Source organism: Schistocerca nitens, chromosome 3 (assembly GCF_023898315.1).
Source record: "Schistocerca nitens isolate TAMUIC-IGC-003100 chromosome 3, iqSchNite1.1, whole genome shotgun sequence".
NCBI lineage: Eukaryota > Metazoa > Arthropoda > Insecta > Orthoptera > Acrididae > Schistocerca > Schistocerca nitens.
In genome coordinates, this window is record NC_064616.1 from 761356594 (window position 1) to 761381189 (window position 24596).

The 24596-nt window shown below is 45.4% G+C and overlaps 1 protein-coding gene across 2 annotated transcripts in view; it reads left to right on the forward strand.

Moving 5' to 3' along the window:
* Window positions 1-24596, forward strand: part of LOC126249753 (beta-1,3-galactosyltransferase 1-like) — a 117254-nt gene that overhangs the window by 59243 nt on the left and 33415 nt on the right. The window lies entirely within an intron of this gene.

The following is a 24596-nucleotide window of genomic DNA, read 5'->3' on the forward strand; positions in this document are numbered from 1 at the left end:
ACTGTAGGATCTTCCAGAAAGAAAGGAAGATAATGGAATATAAGACTCTGGAACGCCTGTCCTACACCGAGGCAAGGCGGAAATATGAGCGGCTCCATCCTGTGCCCATGACATCCACCTATGCCGCTGCTGCAACACCGGTACGATCCTCTCCCGTGTCGTCACGTATACTGTTGCGTCTCAGCTATGTCAGCATGAACCGGCCCCCTTGGTTGTGGGGGGCACTTCCCTCTCTGTTGCTCCTGCTCCATCTACTTCAGGAGCAACACCACCCCAACCATCAGGGACATTCGTTCCCCCTTCCCTGCCGGAGAAGCGTGAGACTTCTTCGGCTACTCTAGCCAGGAAGGGGTCCCTTGGGGCCCTCCCATCCCAGGCTTTGCCCAGTGTCAAAGCGGACACCCGCAAATTTTTCAAACAACAACCGGTCGCTGGTCATAGGGCTTCATGGTCGTCGTCAGTCCCTGAGACTGACCCAGTGGGGCCCTCCCAGCCAGACCCTCCAAAGGCACAGCATGCAAAGCAGTTGAAGAAAAAGGCTCCCGAGCATCCTGACATTGCAGTGGCACCTGTCCCACCACAACCTTCCAACTCTGCGTCTGAGGATGAGGTGGAGATTCTGGCATCAGCTGAGGACCTCGATCTCGCCGGTCCCTCCAACGCCATAGAAAGCGCTGGCACAGGTGCTCAATCGGAGGCAGCAGGTGACCCAGCGACATAATCTGCCTTCCCAGTCTCGTCACGCCTTTCCCATCCATGGACAATATCATCCTCCAGTGGAACTGCAGCGGTTTCTTCCACCATCTAGCTGAGCTCCGCCAACTTCTCAGCCTTCACCCTTTCTTCTGCATTGCTATTCAGGAAACTTGGTTTCCAGCAATGCGAACCCCCGCCCTCCGTGGCTATTGGGGTTGTTATAAGAACCGGGCAGCTTATGAAAAGGTATCTGGTGGCGTCTGCATATATGTCCTTAACTCTCTTCACAGCGAGTCTGTACCTCTACAAACAGCTTTAGAGGCTGTCGCTGTTCGGGTGTGGATGCCACAGGCTGTTACTGTCTGCAGTCTTTACCTTCCACCGGGTGGTGCTGTCGCGCAGCATGTCCTGGCTGCTCTGATAGCCCAATTGCCGCCACCTTTCTTGTTGCTGGGTGACTTCAACGCCCATAACCCTCTGTGGGGTGGGTCAGTGGCGACAGGTCGAGGCGCCACAATTGAGCATTTATTGGCACAGCTCGATCTCTCGCTTTAAAATGATGGTTCCTTCACACACTTCAGCGTGGCGCATGGCACGTACTCCGCCATCGACCTTTCGATCTGCAGTCCTAGCCTCTTACCGTCTGTCCAATGGAGAGTGCATGACGACCTGTGTGGTAGTGACCACTTTCCAATCTTTCTGTCACTGCCACAGTGTCAGTCTTCTCTGCGCCCTTGCAGGTGGGCTATGAATAAGGCTGATTGGGACTTGTTTTCCTCCACTGCCGCTACTGAGCCTCTCTCTAGTGATGACATTGATGCGGTGGTTCAATCGGTCACCACCGGCATCGTTACTGCCACCGAATCTGCCATTCCCCATTCTTCTGGGTCCCCTCGGCAGCGTACTGTGCCTTGGTGGTCGCCTGAGATTGCTGCAGCGATTAACAGTCGCCGGCGGGTGCACCAGTGTCACAAGCGACATCCCTGCATTGAACACCTCATCACCTTTAAACGGCTGCGTGCGCGGGCCCGCCACCTTATCCGCCAAAGCAAGCAGGAGTGCTGGGAGCGGTATGTGTCCACCATTGGCCTCCATGTCTCTCCATCGCAGGTCTGGGCCAAGATCCGACGCCTCTACGGCTATCGGACCCCTGTCAGCGTCCCTGCGCTCTCACTGAATGGAGCAGTTTGTACAGACTCTGACAAAATTGCCAACAGCTTGGCAGAGCATTTTGCTCTTAGTTCTGCTTCTTCCAATTACCCACTGGCCTTCCGCTCCATTAAAGAGTGGATGGAACGTCGGAGTCTTTCTTTTCGCACCCACCATTCTGAATCCTACAATGCTCCATTCAGTGAGTGGGAATTTCACAGTGCCCTTGCCGCTTGCCCTGATACCGCTCCTGGGCCAGATCACATCTGCTGTCAGATGCTGAAACACCTTTCAGTGGACTGCAAGCGACGCCTCCTCGACCTTTACAACCGTCTCTGGGTCGAGGGTGAGTTTCCGTCGCAATGGCGGGAAAGCGTTGTCATCCCCAGTTTGAAACCAGGCAAGAGCCCTTTGGAGGTGGACAGCTACCGCCCCATTAGCCTCACCAACGTTCTTTGCAAGCTTCTCGAACGGATGGTGAGCCGGCGCTTGAATTGGGTACTGGAGTCTCGGGGCCTTCTGGCTCCATCTCAGGGTGGGTTCCGTAAAGGCCGCTCTGCCACCGACAATCTGGTGAGTCTGGAGTCGGCCATCCGTACTGCCTTTGCCCGCCGTCAGCACCTGGTCGCTGTCTTTTTTGACATGCGGAAGGCATAAGATACGACATGGCGTCATCACATACTTTCTACGCTTCATGGATGGGGTCTTCGGGGCCCTCTGCCGATCTTTATCTGAAATTTTCTGTCGTATCGTACCTTCCGCGTGCAAGTCGCGGCCTCTCATAGTTCCTCCCGAGTGCAGGAGAACGGGGTACCACAGGGATCTGTCCTCAGTGTCTGTCTGTTTTTAATCGCAATAAACGGACTCGCTGCAGCAATGGGAAATTCTGTCTCCGCTTCCCTGTATGCTGACGACTTCTGCCTTTACCACAGCTCTACTGGCATTGCAGCTGTTGAACGTCAGCTACAGGGCGCTATCCGCAAGGTGCAGTCTTGGGCTGTAGCGCATGGTTTTCAGTTTTCAGCTGCCAAGACCCGCGTTATGCATTGCTGCCCGGACCGAACAGTCCATCCTGAGCCGCGGCTTTATCTTGCCGAGGAACTCCTTGCTGTGGTGGAGACCCACAGATTTTTGGGTGTAGTTTTTGATGCCCGGCTGACTTGGCTGCCTCATATTCGGCAGCTTAAACAGGCGTGTTGGCGGCATCTAAATGCTCTGAGATGCTTGAGCCACACCCGCTGGGGCGCCGACCGATCTACCCTTTTACTGCTCTACCAGGCGTTAATCCAGTCTCGTCTGGATTATGGGAGCCTGGCTTATGGCTCAGCATCCCCATCTGCGCTGCGGGTACTAGACCCAATCCTACACAGTGGCATACGCCTTGCCACTGGTGCTTTCCGGACCAGCCCAGTGGACAGCATACTTGTGGAGGCAGGTGTCCCTCCATTGCGGTTCAGGTGCCAAAATTTATTGGCCGCTTATGCTGCCCATGTTTTTAGCTTGCCCGGGCATCCAAACTGTCGTCTCCTGTTCCCGCGATCGGTTGTCCATCTGCTAGAACGTCGGCCCCGGTCAGGTTGTACGATTGTGGTCCATGTCCGAGAGCTTCTCTCCGGGCTTGGGGCTTTACCTCTTCCGCCTCCTTTCCGGGCACCTCTGCGTACACCCCCATGGTGTGTGCCTTGCCCTCGCCTTCAGCTGGAATTGGCACAGGGCCCAAAGGACTCAGTCCCTCCGGAGGCCTTCCGCCGCCACTTTCTTTCCCTCCTTGCAATGTATCAGGGCTCTGGCATTGCGTACACTGACGGCTCGATGGTTGCTGGTCGTGTCGGTTATGCGTTTACTCTAGGGGACCATTCCGAACAATGTTCATTGCCGGCTGGCTGCAGCGTTTACACTGCTGAGCTGGTTGCCATCTTTCGTACCCTAGAGTATATCCACTCCTGCTCAGGTGAGTCCTTCGTGATCTGTAGCGATTCCCTGAGCGGTTTACGAGCTCTCGACCAGTGTTTTCCTTGTTCTCGTCTGGTGATGGCTATCCAGGACCCCTGCATACTCTTGCGCGTTGCGGCCGCTCTGTGGTCATTGTTTGGACCCCGGACCATGTTGGGATACCCGGAAATGAAAATGTTGACTGCCTGGCGAAAGAGGCCACCAGTACACCACATCTGGACATTGGCCTCCCGGAGACTGATTTGAGGGTAGTCCTCCGCCGACACATTTCCTCGCTTTGGGACGCTGAATGGCGCGGTCTTGCCACCCATAACAAACTTTGTGCCGTCAAGGAGACGATAACTGTGTGGCACTCCTCCTTGCGCGTCTCTCACAAGGAGTCTGTCGTCCTCCGCCGACTGTGCATTGGGCACACTCGGCTGATGCACGGCCACTTATTGAGCTGTGAGGACCCACCTCTGTGTCGCTGCGGCTCCATTTTATCTGTGGTCCACATTTTATTGGAGTGTCCGCTTTTAGTTGTGCTCAGGCAGACTTTTGCGCTGCCTGATACGCTCCCTGCCCTTTTATCTGATGACCCTGCTATGGCTGGCTTAGTTTTACGTTTTATTTGGGCAGGGGGTTTTTATCGTCTCATCTGAGTGTTTGTTATGTCCTTTTGTGTTGATTCTGGCCTTTGGCCTACGATTTTAGTCTGTGTTTTTAATGTGTTTCCCGGTGGTTGGCTTTTCCTTTTTTGTTTCTATGGTCGGCCAACCACCGACACACTCTGTGTGATTTTAATTTGTTTTGTCTGATCTCTGTCGGAGTATTTCTTGTCCTGTGTCGTCTGACGTCTTTCCTGTTGTTCGTTTTTATTCTCTTTGGGTGGTTTTAATTTTTTTTGGAAAAAGGGACCGATGACCGTCACAGTCTGGTCCCTTTAATCCCACAAACCAACCACAAATGAGAAGCCCGTACTGGCTGCAGTGTCTCACGGATAATAACACGTGTAATGTGTTTGAAGTGATGTGCTACGTATTCGGTCACGGCTTCTATGCTCGGTCACCAGAACTAGTGCGGATAGCCTATCCAGTTAGGGTGTGCTCGCCCCACCTCGTATTTTGTGCTCGCTTACTCGGTCATGCAGGACTCTACTGTGTACCCAGCTGAGAAGTTGGCCCTGCTGATACAACACCAACTATACTTGCTCCAGTGGCAGGGAAAACAGGTGTCATTCTGCTGGTTGCCATATCATGTAGGGATACGGGGAAATGAACAGGTTGATCGGGCCGCCAAGGTGGCCTGCAGAGGGCAGGATGTTTCCCAGTGTCCTATTCCCTTGCAGGCTCTCTTTTCTGCACTACAGTGGAAGTTCATGTAGTTGTGGGATGAGGAATGGCTGGCAGTAAACAGACAGTAAGCTGAGGCTGGTGAAGTCAACTATCCGGTTGTGGCATTCTTCCTGCTCAGCTGGGATGAAGTGACCCCTCACACGTTTCGCATTGGCACTGCCCTCTTACACATGGCTTTTTGCAACGACAACAGGGTCCCCCGTTTTGTGATGTTTGTGGCATGCACATCTCTGTACACCATATTTTAACGGAGTGCATTTTATACCATGATGCAAGAGCAGAAGCAAATATTGGTGGGGATCTGCCCTATATTTTAGCAGATTATGAGATGAGTGTGGCTAATGTTTTAAGTTTCTGTAATGTGTCTGGGCTCTGGCCTAAGCTCTAAAGCTGGAGGTTTTAGTGTGTTGCAGAGTGGCTGGCTCCTCCTTTTTTATTCTTGCAGTCAGCCAACCTCATTCATCTGCTATATTGTTTTAGCTCCTTATACCCTTTTCCTCCTGTTTAGTCAATGTTCTAATATTGACGCAATACTTCATTCCGTGCTTCTGTGCGAGTACACACATAGTTTTCTGACTTCTGTTACTTTTATTTTACATGCTGTTTTATACTCCTGTTTAGTGTATTTTACCGACACTTAAACAGTTTTCACGTGGACACTGAAGACCCATACCAACATATCCTCACACACACACACACACACACACACACACACACACACACACACACACTTACAGACCAGGCCAGTGATATCTGCATCTGAGTTTTTCTGGAGTATTCACAAATCCCAAGTGACTGGATTTTGGAGTGTCATGGAAATACTTCAGGATAGGTGGCCACAGATGAACTCAGATGATGAGCAACCATTTCTGCCCCATCACATTGTAGGTCCTCTTGTATAAAATTCTGTTTACTAATTTTCATTTTCCTTTCGTCATTTCCTCATTCATCAACACTTCTATAGTTTTCAGCAATGCTGGATCTTCATTCTTTTCAGCAGCAGTGTCATTTAATGCAGTGATGACTGAGATTTCGTCTGTGTTGCTGTTTTTTGACAAAGGATTCTTTGAAAGGCAGTCAGTGTCCTTACATTTGCATCCTTTTTTGCATACTATTGTGACGACGTACTTCAGAAGCGGTGCTCAGCTCACCAGCCGACGTGAAGGATCCTTGAGGCTAGTCATCCAGCAGAGAGAGTGGTAATCCATCATAGCAGTGAATGAATGCTTTACTGAATAAATATGGAAAGAATTTGTTGATGGCCCACCATTTTAAAGGCAGTCTCCCTCAGTTTTACAGTAGTTCATCGTAGACTTGTAGAGTATTCAGAAGCATAAGCTAACATCTTTTCAGTGCCTTCCTGAATTTGTACTAGAACTGCCTCCATCCCAAAACTGCTAGTGTTGGTGTGAAGCTCTGTCTTGACATTCTCATCATATAATACTATAGTTGGAGATGATTGTAGTACTTCCTTAAGGACAAGGAAAGGTCTTTCTTGCACTTTGTTCCAGGAAAATTTGGTGTCTCCCTGCAGTAGTTCTTGAAAGGGAAGTGCCTTTGTACAAAAGTTCTTTATGAAATACCAGTAGTACAAACAAATTTTGAGAAGAATTCACACATCATGAATGTGCCATGGAGTCAGAAAATCTACGACTGCTCTTATATTTTCTGGACTGGGATGAACTCTATCATTGTTCACTCACTCAAAGATTTTTGTTTGTGAGTGATTTAGAGGCATTTTTTCCAATTTGGGAGAGCTGCAGTCTGAACACACTTTAACATCTTTGTCAGACATTTTAAGTGTTCTTCAGATGTCTTTGAAAAAATATGGCATCATGCATATAGCAAAGATATATCGTTCACTTAAGGTGTCGAATCAGGTTGTCCTTCATACATTCGATGGTGGCTGGAACGTCAAACAGTCCAGACTGTGTAACTCCTGCTGTGTCATCTGAACAAGACACAGCCAGGGCAAAAGCTCCACAGGCACAAAGATGTGAGCTGATGCCAGTGTCACTTGCGCAAGTTCTACCAGTGCCACAGGTGGTGCTGAGGAAGAAGACATTGACTTTGCCTCGGCCAATTTCTGACTGAGTGCAATCCGCTTATGACCAGACGACAACATACAGAAGCCGGCTTGGAAGATAGAAGAGCAGCTCATGCTCACTGGGCTACAGACCATCGTCCAGGGCTGAATTAGACAGGGAACGTCATTTAGTGAACTGTTAGAAGTGAACAGACAGTTGTAAATTGCATTTGCTATGTACTGTGAAGCTTACCTACAATTATTTGCTCTTAGCCTTTGAGAGCCTTTTTTGTGTTATATAATATGCAATGTTGCAGACTTTGTTATTTGACAAGTCACAAAGATAAGTAAACCTTTTTAACTCATTTGTGTGACTTTGTTCCTAATGTGTTGGAGTGTTGTAGACCTGTGTTCTCCTATCCTGTTACCTGACCCTGGGGCATAGCTATGTAATAGGAGCAGGGAGAAATTGTTGTAGCAGCGTACTGCACCAGAAGCTGTTTCACGAAGTCACAAACTGGCCGTATCGTAACAACAGTGGCGACTCGGCCTCCACTGCAGTAGCAATGAGGGTTTACAAAAACTTTGAACCCATAGAAGCTGTCAGTGTTGTCAACCTCTATTTATCAGTAATGTCCATTGATTATAATACTTTGCTCCTTTCAAGCAGTTGAGGGTATTATCCATGCGGGGCAATGGATAGACATTTTTCTTAGTGATTTTGTTCAGTTGTCCATAGTTCAAACAGAGATGCCATTGCCGTCGTCCTGCTTCACAGGACCACAAGGGAGGACCAAGGATTCTGAGAAGGTTGAAAGATGTCGTCTTACAGCATCTTACCCATTCCCTTCTGGTTTTTCCATCATTCAGGTGGTGACACTATATGATTGCTGGATAATTGGTAGATAATCCCCAATGTTGATATTGTGTTTTACTGTGGGCCACTTGATCTGGCTTTTCTCCTCTCCAGAATTGAAAGCATCCATACATTAATGCAGAATGGCTATCACTCACTGACACAATCACTGACATTGCTCAGATTCAGGCTAGATCCTATTGGCAGTTCAATAGTAGATTCCTCTGCTACACTGTCTGTAGTGATATCAAAGCAAGATTCTTTGTCCATGACAGTAATCTTCCCTTTCTGGACTGGTTTGCCTGTCCCTATGCACACACCTTCAGGGATGAGTTGGGGCTGCTTGTGACAGTAATTGATCAAAAGTTCTCCTTGATCATTTACCACACTTACCATGCGTATCATCATCATAGGCAACTATATTTCTTACGTGAGCCTTAATAGAGTAGCTTTTTTCAATTGGCAAAAGCTGCACAATTTAACTGAGCATCTCGACTGATGACTGGAATGCATCTAGTTCATGATGGCAGGATAACAGTGTCTTAAATGGCAAACAACTGCCAAGAGCAATCTTTATTATGTGTGACTGTTGGAATAGCTTCGACGTTCTGGATCTCTTCCACAATCTGTGATCACTTGTGATGCCTGCAAAAGTCTTATAAGAGAAGAAGATCATAACTAAATTCTGTTAACATGACAAATGTGAAGAGCGGTGTTCTGTCATTGATAGTTATTCTTGCAATACATGTTCCCGTCAGGTGGATGTACTTGCCATTTTTGATTATCAGTACAATCACTTTTGTATCATGGAACATAGTGTTCTTTAGCTAATGATCATAAGCATCTGACATAACAGGAAAGGAAGCCCCTGCGTTGACTAGTGCCCAGATAGGCTGATCATTGATGATATCAGTGAGATTTCTAGACATTTTGGTGACTATAATCCATGACGTTTTTGCATCGGTGATGGCCTCACTTCCATAAATGGTCACCTTATTTTTAGTTTTCCTGAAGTCATAGCTAGGCAACAGCTGGTACCTCTGTACAGCGATGGGAAATGGCTCCTTTGTGTTAGGGAGCGGCGTCTTCTGGGGTACAGCAGTGGACTTCATCCTGCATGTTGACTATAATCACCTTCAGCTGACTGGCATGAATAGCACTGTTGTGATGGATGATATCTTGTGGTGGTGGTGGTGGTGGTGGTTTATATAGGGCACTCAACAGCTAGATTATCATAGCCATCCAAAAATCACCTTCTTTCTCAAGCAGTAGCACACAATCTGTCCAGGGCATCGACAGTGGAAACAGACCCTTATGTTGTCCTCCATCTGCCAAATGTCTCTTCTTCTCTGGGACATTTTATTTGGTGGAGGAGTTGATTGTACCTGTATTGGTTGGATGCTGGCTTGTCGGTTGAGGGTGATGGCATAAATATACATTGGCAGAGTCCACTCTTCCTAGCACATTCGACTGGTTGTGGAGATTGGTGCCAAACATTGGTAAAGCTCTTCAACATATTCTATCACCTCTTGAATTATGGGGGTCGATGTTTGATTCTCTCTCTCTCTCTCTCTCTCTCTCTCTCTCTCTCTTGTATATACAGTCTGACAGCTCTGGCTGCCATAAAATGCTGTACCTCTTCTCCTACTCCCTGGCATTTGAGAGAAGCAGGATTATGGTGGTCTTCCATAACTGCCATAGGGACCACATTCAGAAGATGATCATAGCTCCTTCATCCAACTCTTTTTCTGTTGCATTTTCTTGATATCCTGGCACCACTTGATAATTTTTTCTGTTGTTGTGACATCCTTTGTTAGATTTTGTCGGCTTCTGTCATATCCGGATTCACAACGTTGCAATGGGTCAAAACATTCTGTGGGTATGACTGTGTCATTTTGTCGTGATGTTGGGCCCTGTTCTTTAATTGTTCTTCTGCGGAGTAGGCTTGCTGTTGATTGTCACTAAATGTTTTCTTCAGTTGGGCCTAGAACTTCTCCCACCTCTTGAGCTTCTCAAACTGCTGCTGGACTGTGCTACTCAGGTAAAAGTATACATTTGTCAAATGCATTACATCATCCCACCTATTGTATTTGGCAACTCGCTTCAATCCTTTCGGCCATTTTGTTAGGTCAATGTACTGCTTGTATTCTGGTTCCTGTCCATGTGGGTGACCGCTTTTATGTTGTCTGAGTGGAACCATGGCGATGTAAATGTTTTGAAGTATCCGGCATCTCCACCAGTGTCACATCGTAACCACACTGAAGTCCTAATCCGAAAGCAGAGTCATCAGTGAATACAACATTTACAACTGAAAGCAGGTTTACTACCACAACAGTGTACAGCCAGAACAGAACTGTCCTCCTGGTTGGAGAGTGCAGCTATTTAAATAGCCATTGAATACTCCAGAATACACAAACATTACAAGCATTACAAACATAGAGATATTTCAAAAACTCCCCTGGAGCAGTAAATACGAAGTAACAAATACTTGCTGGTGGTTGGGTTGAACCGGCGATCCACAGCATGGCACGCACTGAGGCTAACCACTACTCTATGCTACACTACACTGCACTGTATGCATCACAGCTTGTGACATCCCCCTGCGGGTCTGTGGGATAGAATAGGCCCAAGGTATTCCCGCCTGTCGTAAGAGGTAACTAAAGGAGTCTCTCACTTTTCGGCCCTATGAGTTCAGGTCCCATGCTATGGTTGGACCTGTCACTTTCAAAATTCTACAGAAGTGCGGGCCATATGGGGAAGAACGCCTTACAAGGTGCTAGAGTTATCCATAATGCCCTTAGATTTGATCTCCTGAATCTCTTGTCATGGCTTTGCATCTCCACCAGCGATTCACCTATTTGGGCAAGGACACTTTCTGGGGTATGTCATCTTCTTCCATTGTCTCTTGTCCTCTTTCGCCCCCATGACAATATTGGATTTCTCCGCACCAAATATCCAGCACGGTAGCCAGTCGGTTGTGGTGGGGCCGTTGTGTACTCATTTGGTGGTAGCCCCCTGACAAAACAGGGATTGTACTGCTGATGCCTTAGCTGTAAACTCCCCATGTATATCGGGGAGAAGATGCCTGTCTTCCTGGGGCATCAGGACTCCTGACAATGGCCATTATGCCAGTTGGCCTTTGCTGTGGCTTGATGGTACCCGTGGGGAGAGCCCCTGATCAGAATGGGTGGTATCAGGATGGATGACCCGCAATGAAGCGGACTCATTCATATCTTGCTAGTGACCGTATGGCACCAGCAGTCTCTAAGAAGGGCAAGATCGAATACAGTGCCGACAGGTACGGCCCTAAATCATTTCCCTCCCTCACTACACCGTGGGAGGAACGTAGAGCTACAGAACGGAGAGATATTCACCTCGGTTTTTAGTCTGTAGCAGAACTGATGGGGACTCCTTTCTACCTACGAAGCCACAGTTTTTCATGGAACACCTTAAGGATAAGTTTGGAGAAGTGACAGCACTGTCCAAGATGTGAAATGGGGCAGGCTTTATTCAGACAGCATCCCCAGTCCAATACCGAGCATTATTCGACTGTGACAAGCTGGGTGATATTCCTGTTTCTGTCGCTCCCCATAAATGGCTCAACATGGTCCAGGGGATTATTTTCCATGGCAGTCTCCTCTTGCACTTTGACGATGAGCTCTGCTCCAATTTAGAATGGTGGGGTGTTCATTTCATTTGGTGCATTTACAGGGGACCCAAAGACAACAGGGTTGCTACCGGTGCCTTCATCTTGGCCTTTGGGGATGATTCATTGCCAGAAAAGGTCAATTTGATGGTTTACTGCTGTGACAAACCATACGTCCCTCCCCATATGCGGTGCTTTAAGGGCTGGAAGTTCGGGCACATGCCTTCCTGCTGCACGTCCAGCACCACATTTTGAGACTACGGACGTCCACTGCACCCAGGTACTCCATGTGCGCCACCTCCCACTTGCATCAACTCCCCTGCTCGCCAGACTGCTCAGTACCCTAAAAGGAGCAGAAAACCATGGAGTACAAGACCCTGGACGGGTTGACTTACATGGAGGCTAAACGTAAATTTGAAAGATTACACCCCATTCGGTTGACGTCGACATATTCTGCAGCTACGTCGTCATCTCTGTCCCAAGTGCCAGTGGTTCCTCTCTCTGTGCCATGAACAGTTGGCCCTCCAGGCCACCATAATACATCCGCTCCCTTGGTGGTAGGGGGCAAATCTTCCTACGTTGCTCCCAAAGCACCTACTTCAGGAGCAAGGCCTTCCGAATGCAGGGGACGTTGGTCCCCTTGCCCCTGCCGGACAAGCAACAGCCTCCTCTGGCTCCTCTCATGCGGAAGGGGTTCCTTGGGGCCCTATCTCCCAAGGTCTCCACTAATGCCATGGCAGACACTTGCCAGTGGCTCAAGGAGCCAAAAGCTGCTGGATGAAGAGCTTCACGGTCTTCCTGACTGAAGCTGCTTCGGAGAAATCTTCCCAGCAAGCCCCTAAACAGAAGCGACAGAGCAAGCAAACTAAGTAGTAGTCTGCTAAGCAACAGGACCCTCTGGTGGCCACAACATCACCACTCCCTATCAATTCTGCATCTAAGGATGCAGTGGGGATCTTAGTGTCCCCTGTGGACTTGGATCTCACTGATGCCTCATCCACTACAGAAATGGCTACAACTACTCCATAGGTAACAGCAGGTGCCTCTGAGGCGTAACCTGCCTCCTTGCGTGCTTCATGCCTTTCCAGCCTCACGATAATGCTATCTTCCAGTGGAATTGTGGCGGGTTTTTTCCACCACCTGGCTGAGCTATGGCAACTCTTAAGTTTTACACCTGCTTTCTGCATTGCCCTTTAGGAGACCTGGTTCCCAGAAATGCAGACCCTTGCCCTCCACGGCTATAGGGGATATTACAAAAACCATAGTGACTATAATAGAGTGTCAGGTGGAGTTTGTGTCTATGTCCTGAATTTAGTATGCAGTGAACCTGTGCCCCTTCAAACCACTCTTGAAGCTGTGGCTGTCAGGATAAGGACAACGCAGAAAATAACTGTCTGCAATGTATATCTTCCTCCAGATGGTGAAGTACCCCTGAACGCATTGGCTGCACTGATTGATCAACTCTCTAAACCTTTCCTACTTTTGGGAGATTTTAACACTCGTAACCCCTTGTGGGTGGCACCGTGCTTACTGGCCAAGGCAGAGATGTTGAAAATTCACTGTCACAACTCAACCTCAAACTCTGCCTCTTAAATACAGGTGCCCCCCCCTCCCGCCCCCCCCCCCCCCCCACACACACACACTTCAGTGTGGCACATGGCACATATTCGGCCATTGATCTCTCGGTTTGCAGTCCTGGCCTTCTTCCAACTATCCACTGGAGAGCACATGACGACCTGTGTGGCAGTGACCATTCCCCATCTTCTTGTGGCTGCCCCAGCTTGAGGCCCACAGACACTTGCCCAGATGGGCTTTAAACGAGACAGACTGGGAAGCCTTCATTTCTGCTGTCAATATTGAATCTCCCCGACAGGATAACATCAATGTGGTGGTTGAGCAGGTAACTGCAGTGGAAAATGCGATCCCTCATTCTTTAGGGTGCCTCCGGTGAAAGACAGTCCCTTGGTGGTTGCCGGAAGTCACTGAGGCAATTAAGGAGCGTTGGCGAGCTCTACAGCAGCATAAGCTGCACACTTCCCTGGAGCACCTCATAGCCTTTAAACGGCTCCATGCCCGCATTTGCCAGCTTATCAAACGATGGAAACAGGAGTGTTGGGAGAGATACTTCCCGACCATTGGGTGCCATTCATCACCTTCCCAAGTCTGGGCAAAGATCAAACGAGTTTTTGGGTACCAGACCTCAGCAGGTGTTCCTGGTGTTAACATAAATGGCGTGTTATCTACTGATGCAATGACGCAAACGCAATTGCCGGACACTTTTCTGAGCGCCATGCTCACGCCTCTGCATTGGAGAATTACCCCCCCCCCCCCCCCCCAGCCTTTGCACTCTCAAAAGGCGGACGGAAGGGAAATTCCTCTCGTTCAGTACATGCCACAGTGAATCCTATAACGCCCCATTTACAGAGTGGGAACTCCTCAGTGCTCTTGCACATTGCCCTGGCACAGCTCCTGGGCCTGATGGGATCCACAGTCAGATGATGAAACATCCCTTGTCTGACTAGAAGTGACATCTCCTTGTGATCTTCAACCGGATCTGGTGTGATGGTGTCTTTCCATCGCACTGGTGGGAGAGCGCCATCACATAAGTGCTCAAACATGTCAAAAACCTGGTTGATGTGGATAGCTATCGGCCTCACCAACATTCTTTGTAAGCTGCTGGAACATATGGTGTGTTCATGTTTGGGTTGGGTCAGGTCATGGAGTCACGTGGCCTACTGGCTCCGTGCCAGGGCGGTTTCCGCCTGGGTCGCTCTACCACTCATAATCTTGTGTCCCTCGAGTCTGCCATCCAAACAACCTTTTACAGGCGCCAAAACCTTGTCATCGTCTTTTATGATTTACGAAAAGCGTATGACGCGACCTGGCGACATCATATCCTTGCCACATTATACAAGGGGGGGTCTCCGAGGTCGGCTCCCGATTTTTATCCAGAATTTCCTGTTGCTTCGTACTTTCCATGTCCAAGTTGGTGCCCCCTGTAGTCCCCCCACCCCACCCCCCCCCACCCCCCATATCCAGGAGAATGGGGTCCTGCGAGGCTCTGTGTTTAGTGTATCACTATTTTTAGTGGCCATTATGATCTAGCAGCAGCTGTAGGGCCATCTGTCTCACCCTCTCTGTATGCAGACGACTTCTGCATTTCGTACTGCTCCACCAGTACTGGTGTTCATGAGTGGCACCTACAGGGAGCCATTAACAAGGTGCAGTCATCGGCTCTAGCCCATGGCTTCCAGTTTTTGGCCGCAAAGTCTTGTATTATGGAGTTCTGTCGGCGTCGTACCATGCATCTGTAATGAGATCTTTACCTTACTGATGATCCTCTCATTCTAGCAGAAACATATCAATTTTTAGGACTGGTTTTCGGTGCCCAACTTACTTGGCTTCCTGCACCTTTGTCAGCTTAAGTAGAAGTGCTGGCAGCACCTCAATGTCCTCTGCTGCCTGAGCGACACCAACTGCGGTGCAGATCGCTCTACGCTATAGAGCCCTTGTTCAATCCCGCCTTAACTATGGGAGTGTGGTTTATGATTCGGCGGTGCCCTCAACATTGCATTTACTCGACCCAGTGCACCACTGTGGCATTCGCCTAGCGACGGGAGGTTTTAGGACGAGTCCAGTGACCAGCGTCCTGGCGGAGGCTGAAGTTCCTCCATTGCACATCAGGCGTGCACACCTGCTCGCTAGTTACGTTGCACACTTTTGTACTTCTCCGGCGCATCCAAATTACCATCTCCTTTTCTCACCGATGGCAGTTCATCCCCCACATTGACAGCCCAGATCAGGGCTTAAAATTGTAGTTCACGTCCAATCCCTTCCATCTGATCTGGAGTCTTTGCCTTTACCACCTATACCTGAGGTCAATTCTGGTACACCTCTGTGGTGTACACCTAGGCCGCAGCTTCGCCTGGACCTTTCACGTGGCCCAAAGGACTCCGCTGTCACTTCCTCTCGATTCTTGACATGTACCAAGGCCATGAAATAGTTTACACCGACGGCTCAATGGCTGATGGTCACATTGGGTTCACATGCTTCCATGGAGAACATATTGAACAGCATTCCTTGCCCGATGACTGCAGTGTTTTCGCTGCAGAGCTGGTGGCTATATCTCATGCTCTTGAGCACATCTGTTCATGCCCTGGGGAGTCGTTCCTTCTGTGTACTGACTCCTTGAGCAGCCTACAAGCTATCAACCAGTTCTACCCTCGTCATCCTTTGGTAGCGACCATCCAGGAGTCCATCTATGCCCTGGAACGCTCGGTTGTTCAGTGGTGTTTTTGTGGACCTTAGGACACGTCGAAATCCCAGGCAACGAACTTGCTGACAGGCTGGCTAAACAGGCTACACGAAAACCGCTTGTGGAGATCAGCATTCCAGTAACTGATGTGTGTTCATTTTTTGGTGTTCATTTTTATGCTGCCAGACTTTTCAGCTTTGGGAGAGGGGATGGCATGGTCTCAGTATGTACAAAAAACTGTGTGCCATTAAGGAGACTACGAACATGTGGCAGCCCTCCATGCTGGCCTCTCGCAGAGACTCTGTGGTTCTCTGCCGGCCCCGCATTGTCCATGCTTGGGCGACCAACGGCTACCTCCTGTGCCGTGAAGACCCATCTCAGTGTCGAGTGCGACACCCAGTTGACAGTTGCCCATATTCTTGTGCACTGTCCCACTTTGACTGCCCTGCGATGAAATCTTTGGATGCCAGACTCGTTGCCACTAATTTTATCTGACAACGCCTCATCAGTTAATTTAGTTTTACATTTTATTCGTGAGGGTATGCTTTATCATTTGATCTAAATTTTAGCACATGCCCTTTCTCCCTCTGTGTCCTCCATCCTAGTGCTTTTAGGGTGGAGGTTTTAATGTGTTGCAGAGTGGCTGGCTTCTCCTTTTTATTCTCATGGTCAGCCAGCCATGGTAATCTGTTTTGTTGTTTTAATTTCTTCCACCTGTTTCTTGCGTTTCTGTGGTTTTCTTCTCCGCTTTTATCCATTTAAGTGTTTGTTGCTCTTCCGTCGTTCTTGTGGTTTTTCCTTTCTCTTCGTTTTGTGTTGTCAGTCTCGCTTGTTTTATTCTCACCCTTGTGGCATTGTTTTATTTGGAACAAGGGACTGATGACCTAGCAGTTTGGTCACTTTCCCCATCTTTTAAACCAACCAACCAACCGCTTGTGACAGTATTTTTACACTGTCTCTCTTTATAACAACTTTTGCTGCAACATGCAGTTACCACATATAACCTGTTACTATTGAAAGTTCAGAAAACAAGCAAGTACCTTAATACCTTCTAGCAGATATAAAGCAAGAAGTAGGGAACACACACACACTTTAAAAACTATAGTGTGAAAACTATACTTTACTAACCACACTTCCAAAGAGTCGTCCAAAATTCTGGACTCTCTGTTGGCTCCATCCAATAGGCTACATCTATTAGAATAACTCAGTTTCCTTTTGTGTGTAGGTTAAGTGGCTGGGTCAGTCTGTTTGAAGGTTGAAGGAAAGCAATGGCATACCACCTCCAAATAGGTCCATGCCTAGTAAAGCACTGCAGTGTTCAAACCAATCATCTGCTTCATGACAGAATAAAATTTTCATTTACTGTTTCATCTATGCGTACATACAAGTAAAGTTGCAGTGTGTGATTGGACTAACACAGAAGATACTTGTATATAATTACTGATATAGTGCAATTAAAATAACTTTATAGATGATAGATTGTGAGCTGATAATGGTGTTTCCATCTGTTGGTTAGCATTCCACATGCTCATTTAATATGAAACTTTTGTGGTTGTGTGTTCCTTGTAGCAAATAGCTCAAAAGACAAGGCCTAGTGGAAATCCTTGGATAACACAAGAATTTAACTGATGAAAGGAGAAAATATAAAAATGCAGAAAATGAAGCAGATGAAAGGGAATACAAACTTCTAAAAAGTAAGGTTTTTAGGAAGTGCAAAATGGTCTAGCTGGAATGGCCTAATGGACAAATGTGAAGATTTATAAACATATATCACTAAGGAAAAGATAGATACCACCTACAGGAAAATTAGAGGCCTTTGAAGAAAAGAGAAGCAGCTGTGTGAATATGAAGAGTTCAAATGGAAAATAAGGCCTAAGCAAAGAAGGGAAAGCTGAAATGTGAAAGGAGTATATAGGGGGTGTATACAAGGGAGATAAACTTGTGAGGGCATTATTATAGAACTAAAAGAGGATGTAGATGAAGATGAGGGATGAGATTTCGTGTTGCAGGAAGAATTTGACAGAGCACTGAAAAACAAGGCCTGGGAGTAGATGATGATCCTTAAGAACTATTGGTAGCATCAGCAGAACCAGCCATGACAAAACACTTCCATCTGGTGTGCAAGATGTATGAGACTGGTGAAATACCATCAGATTTCAAGGAGAATATAATAATTCCAATTCCGAAGAAAGCAGGTGGTGACCCTTGTGTATATTACTGAACTATCATTTTAATAATTCATGGTTGTAGAATACTAACACAAATTCTGTACAGAAGGATGAAAAAACTGATAGAATCAGACCTCAAGGAGGATCAGTTTGGATTCTGGAGAAATAAAGGAACATGTGAGGCAACATTGACCCTACAACTTCTCACAGAAGATATGTTAAGGAAAGGCAAATCTACGTTTATAGCATTTGTAGACTTAGAGAAAGCTTTTGACATCATTGACTGGAATATTCTCTTTGAAATTCTGAAGGCAGCAGGGGTAAAGTACAGTGAGCAAAAGGCTGTTTACAACTTGTACAAAAACCAGGTGGCAGTTATAAGAGTGAAGGAGCATGACAGGGAAGTGGTGGTTGTGAAGGGAGTGATACAGGGATGTGGCATATCCCTGATGTTATTCAATCTGTACAGTGAGTAAGCAGTGAAGGAAAGCAAAGAAAAATTTGGAGTGGGAATTACAGTTCAAGGAGAAGAAATAAAAACTTTGAGGTTTGCCAAGGACATTGGAATTCTGTCAGAGACAGCAAAGGACTTGGAGGAGCAGCTGAATGGAGTCGACAGTGTCTTGAAAGGAGGATATAAGATGATAAAAGCAAAACACAGGTACTGGAATGTAGTCAAATGAAATCAGGTGATGCTGAGGGAATTAAACATTTAAATTAGGTGAGTTTTGTTATTTTGACAGGAAAATAACTGATGATGACCGAAGTAGAGAGGATATAAAATGTAAGACTGTCAATGGCAAAAAAGTGTTCCTGAAGAAGAGAAATCTGTTGTCATCGATTATGGATTTAAGTGTTAGGAAGTCTTTCCTGAAAGTATTTTTATGTAGTTTAGTCATATATGAAAGGTAAAAATGGATGATAAACATATTAGACATGAAGAGAGTAGAAGTGTTTGAAATTGGTGCTACAGAAAAATGCTGAATTTTAGATGAGTAGATCACATAAGTTATGAGAAGGTAGTGTATAGAATTAGGAGGAAAAGAACTCTCTGGTACTACCTGACTGCAAGAAGGGGAATAGGTTTGTAGGACCTGTTCTGAGACATCAAGCAGTCACCAAATTGGTACTGGAGGAAAGTGTGTGCAAGAGGGAGGGGGGGGGGGGAGGGCTAAAAGTTGTAGTGGGAGAACAAGAGATGAATATGAATATGGTAAGCAGATTCTGAAGGTTGTAGGTTGCATTAGTTACTCGGAGATGAAGAGACTTGCACAGGGTAGAGTAGCATGTAGAGCTGCATCAAACCAGTGTTTGGACTGAAGACAACAACAACAATAGCATGATGTTCCTTGTTTTTTCTGTTGATTGTTGTGTGTTGTGACAGCAACATTTGTATTTTCAGTGTAAACACCAGCATTTTAATGGTATGTTTAAAGGTGAATAGCACACAAAAAGAGGGTTCAGACATATCCTGTTGGTCCAGAAAGTTTTGAGGCTGGATTAATAAAAATAGAGAAGCTGTAGATGGTGGTCTTAATGTGTCATGTATTCTACATAGCCTCTGCCCACTCGAATGCAAAATACTGAACGTTCAGACAAACCAGTGAAACTGTCATAAGTCATTCTTTGAGATTTGTTTGGTGTTAGTCCAGGACAAACAATGCAATAGCTTAGGTAGTAAACACTGTCAGTCAGATAAATGAAGGTATGTTTTAAGTCACACATGTATGAGATCCTGGATCATGAAAAAGATTGCATTATTAGACTGGAGTAATCATACTGTGTTGAATCTTCTTTCTTCTTCTTATTCCATGCCTGTGGCCATTTCTCCACGGGGTCCACGTTGTTATATGGGTTGACGTAATGTTAATGGCCAACATGATGCTCTTCCTCACCACCACACTCCCCAGTACAGAATCTGTGTACCTCACTTGTCTGTCTGGAGTAAATCTCATATTCAAGTGTGAGAAAGTTTTCAGAATGTTTGTGTAGTGTGTAACTTAGGTGGAACATGGCAACCAGCTCTGTATTCACCTAGCTGGATGTGGGGAAACCATCTAAAAAGCACATCCAGGCTGGTCGGGTCACCAGCAGAGTAATAATGTTAAAAGAACTCTTCCCACTTTTGCACTGAGGATGGAGAGTACATGGAATTAGACTGAGGAAGAAAGAGTGTTTTTGCACTAGAGCTTTTTTTACCAATAAAAAGAAAATTAGAGTATAAATGTTATAGGAAAGTTCTGGTAGGTTATAAGTATTTTTGGATTAAAGGAGACCACTCACTGAAGAGCAGAAACATTTAGTAATCAATAGGCACACACAAAAAGAAAGAAAAAACTTGCTAGTTTTTGGAGTAATCATTTTCAAGCTAGAGTAAAATACACACACACACACACACACACACACACACACACACACACACACACACACAAAGAAAAAAAACACCACCACCACCATATCTGTGCTGACCATACCTTTGTTAGTTTTATCGTGTCATTTAATACCTGAGAGAGATATTCAAAATGGTCAACTGTGGGTGCAAGTAACTGTTGGTAATGTTTTATAATATGCACTTTAACACAAAGTTCACATTTGGAGACAGAAGAAAGCCATTATTTTTAGGGATTTGAACTGAACTTAATGTGCTCCTCAGTACTACCGGTATGTAGCCAGTGCTTGCAGACATTTAACTCAAGAGTGCAGAGCTTTCGTCTGGCCCAGAAAAGAGTGGTTTTAAATACTTTGATACATCCAGATAATCTGTAACAAAGAATACCTGAATTCCATAAGTGGTCGCTTGAAGAGCATCCCAAAATTAAGGCTTTAGTAGATACAGTATAGACTTCGAGTTTCTGAATTTTTGAGAGCACGATGACATTAATTCAATAAAAAATTATCCACCTATAGAAGTACTCACTTTTGTAAGCTATGTACTTAACAAAATTGGCTGAACCTGGGAAGATAATGGTTCAGGTTATTTTATCACTGCTTAAGAAGGCTAAATAGACACTGTACTCGTTGAAAGACATTCTCATGTCAAGAGTTCCTGGAATTTACAGTATCCCATGTGAGGGCATCAGCACAAGTGATATTGGAGAGACAATGGATAGTTTCATAGAGATGAAACATTTCATGTCAAAGTGCTGCACAGAAGACTAATTGCATGTTAAATACATAAATTTGGGAAAAACAGTGGTCTCATAGCACAGGAATTAAATTATGTTTATGACCAAAATATATCCCATGTATTAAGATTCTTTTTTCATGTAGGAATGCCAGCATTATTACCTTCATGTGGCGGCCAGTGACTCTACTTGTAAAGAGAAGGAAGATAGTTCTGGTTATGAATTTAACAAATGTAGAGAGGAGAGATTTTTCTAACTAGGCAGATACCATTAAAGGAGTTACGCAAGGTTCAGATTAGGTCAGCTTTCAATCCTGATGTATGTAAATGATTCTCAATTTAATACATATGAAGCAGAATTAGTTTCCTTTTGCAGATGACGCAGGTACCATAATAGCATCCAACAAACCTAGAGTAACAGAAGAGATTAAAGCAATGCTTGTAAAACAATTATTATTGACTGTTTTTCTCCAAATTATCTCTTTCTTTATTAAACAAAAAATGCATATTCAGTCCTGCACTTCAAATGGTAGAGTACCCAGTTAACACAGAGGCAAGAATTAATAAGACAGAATCTTCAAAACTTTGAATTATACATATAAATGAGATTTAAAACTTGAATTATTTTCTGGCACAACTATATTTTAAGGAATAACACTTTCTTTGCACAGAAGGGTGCCAAGAGAATAATTTGTGGTGCTTTCACACGATCATTTTGTAGACACCTGTTTGAGGAACACATTGCGTCACAGTACATACTTTATCTCACAAAAGTTGTTATAAGTACTCCGTTGGGGTTTAGAAAGAAGTATGAGATTTAAGATATCCATAATTACAGTGCCAGAAAAAAAGAGACCATCATTACTTTTTATTAAAACTATCTTTAGCTCAAAGGGGGTGAATAATGCTGGTACCAAAATCTTTGATCACTTACCCAATGATATAAAATGCCTAATTTTTAAAATGACTTAAAAAGGTTTCTTCTGATATGTAGAAATTTGTACTTGTGTATGAAAAAGTAATACAGCCCTACTTCTGTTTCTAAACTGAGTATTGTTATTTTTTCATATGGGTTCATCATGTGCCCATATGTACAGGATGTTTTTAAGAGGAGATTCATCCAATTTCACAAGACTGTCTTCTACATTAACTTGGGGCAAATTTTAACTTATGCACTGAAATTAAAAGTTTTTGTTGGTGCCCTTTGTAAGTTGCTGTTTCATGTGGTTGCCACTTGGGGTCTCCCTGGTGCAGCTAGTTCACTCATTTACCAACATGTGTTAATTTAAGATGGTGATAATACAGCAAGTGAAGGTGTTTCACATTTTCCATTTCAACAGTTGCAGTGCAGTTAGGACTTATTTTCATTGAGAATACTGCCTTGCACCACCTACAGCTCAAAACATGTGATGATGATACCAGCTATTTAAGACACCGGTTGTTTATGTAAGGGAAATCCTCTGTGTGCATTCAACACAGTTTTGCACATAGTCTACAGAAGTCTACTCATTTTACCAGCCAAGCATGAGCCATTCCTCATGTGTGTGTTTTGCGACAATTTTTTTGTTTCAAACTATGCAGGATTCAGTTCCTACAAGCCCTTCATGAAGATGATAAACAATATGTAGAGTTTATTTTAATTCATTCTGCATGTGTAGACAGAAGATAGAAATTTCCTTTCACGTTTAGTGCTCAGTGACGAAGCTATGTTCTGTTTAAGTGGGAAAGCGAACGACCACATCATAATAATATGGTGAACGCAGCAGCTACATTCTGTAGTTGAGCATAAGAGAAACCCATTAACATGGTTTTACACAATTTCCTGAGAAATAATTTACGCCACATTCATTTTCGTGGAAAAGACAATTACAGGAATCACTTACCTGAATATGTTGGGGATTCGGCTTTTAGCAGAATTGCGAGAATATGCTGAAAATTCCATATTACAGTGGGATGAAGTGCCACCATTCTAGCACTTGCATGTAACAACACTTCTTTACAGTAAGTGCCTCAGTGAAGGATCTTGGGAGCATTTTTTTTAAAGGCTCTGTGTGCATAGGATGGGCAAAAATATGGAAACACCAAAAACACAATGCATTGCCAGACCTAGTAAGGTGTAGGAAACCCTCTGGCATTCAAAACAGCTTTCAGTTGTCTCCCAATGGTGAAATATACGTCCTGTATAGTTTTCAAGGGAATCTTACACTATTCTTCCAGCAGAATAGTGACAAGTTCAGGTAACGGAGATGGCGGTGGATAGCGATCACATGCTCTTCTCTCGTAAGTAGATTACAAAGGCTCAGTATTATTGAGGTCTGGTGACTGTGGTGGCCAGGGGAGATGAGAAAACTCATTCTTGTGCTCATGCTCATGCTCACAAAACCAGTTCTGGACGATGTGAAGTGTGTGAACAGGGGCTCTGTTATCTTTGAACCCATCATCACCATTGGGGAACAAAGATTGTACCATTGGATGGACCTGATTGGCCAAAGAGGTAACTTAATGCTTGGCAGTAATGTAACTTTGCAGAGTGACTATGGGACCCATGGAATGGCTGCCCAATTCATCACTGAACCCTGACATGTTTCTCTCTTGGAATGTAAACTCAGCCAGCAGTTGGAAACAGTGTGAAACAACACCCACCTGACCAAGTGACTTTCTTCTATTGCTCCATATTACAGGTTTTATGGGTTCAACACCACATTGTCATGTTATGGGTATTTGCATCACTGATGAATGGCTATAGAATTCCAGCTCACCCTGCAATTCCCTGCTCTTAGTCCTCCCTTCGTGTTGTTTTGTTGCTCACAGGGTTCACGAGTGCGACATTCAGTTCTACACTGACTTTTGCAGCTGTCATCATCTTATTTTTCATCACGATCACTCAGCACACACTTTCATCGGTATTGTGACTTAGTAAATGATGATTTTCCACTTCTTTTCCACTTTCCTTGCATGTGGTATAAATCTTTGATATGGTGCATCTTGAAACACCAAAAGCTTCATCTACATTGGTTATGGAAGATGCTCATTATACAATCACCAGCTGTTTGCCCATGTTCTAATTCACTTAGCACCAACAAGTGCGATTCCTGGTCAAATAAAACAGCACAACCAGCAGGCTTGCATGTCATCTGCATGTATGTTCAAGTATGAATTTCCAGCAGTGTTTCCAAATTTTTATCCATCCATTGTATGTGCCTCCCTTTCCAGCAACTTTGGATTAATTGTGATGCTACATTGCAATAGGAGGGAATGCAGTAACTCCAGGAATACTTCCAATAGCATGGAATGAGTTTGACTAGCATATGAATGTTTGTCATGCGTCCAATGGAGTGCACATTGAACATTTGTGATAGTTAAATGGACTCTATGATTCTAAATGTACT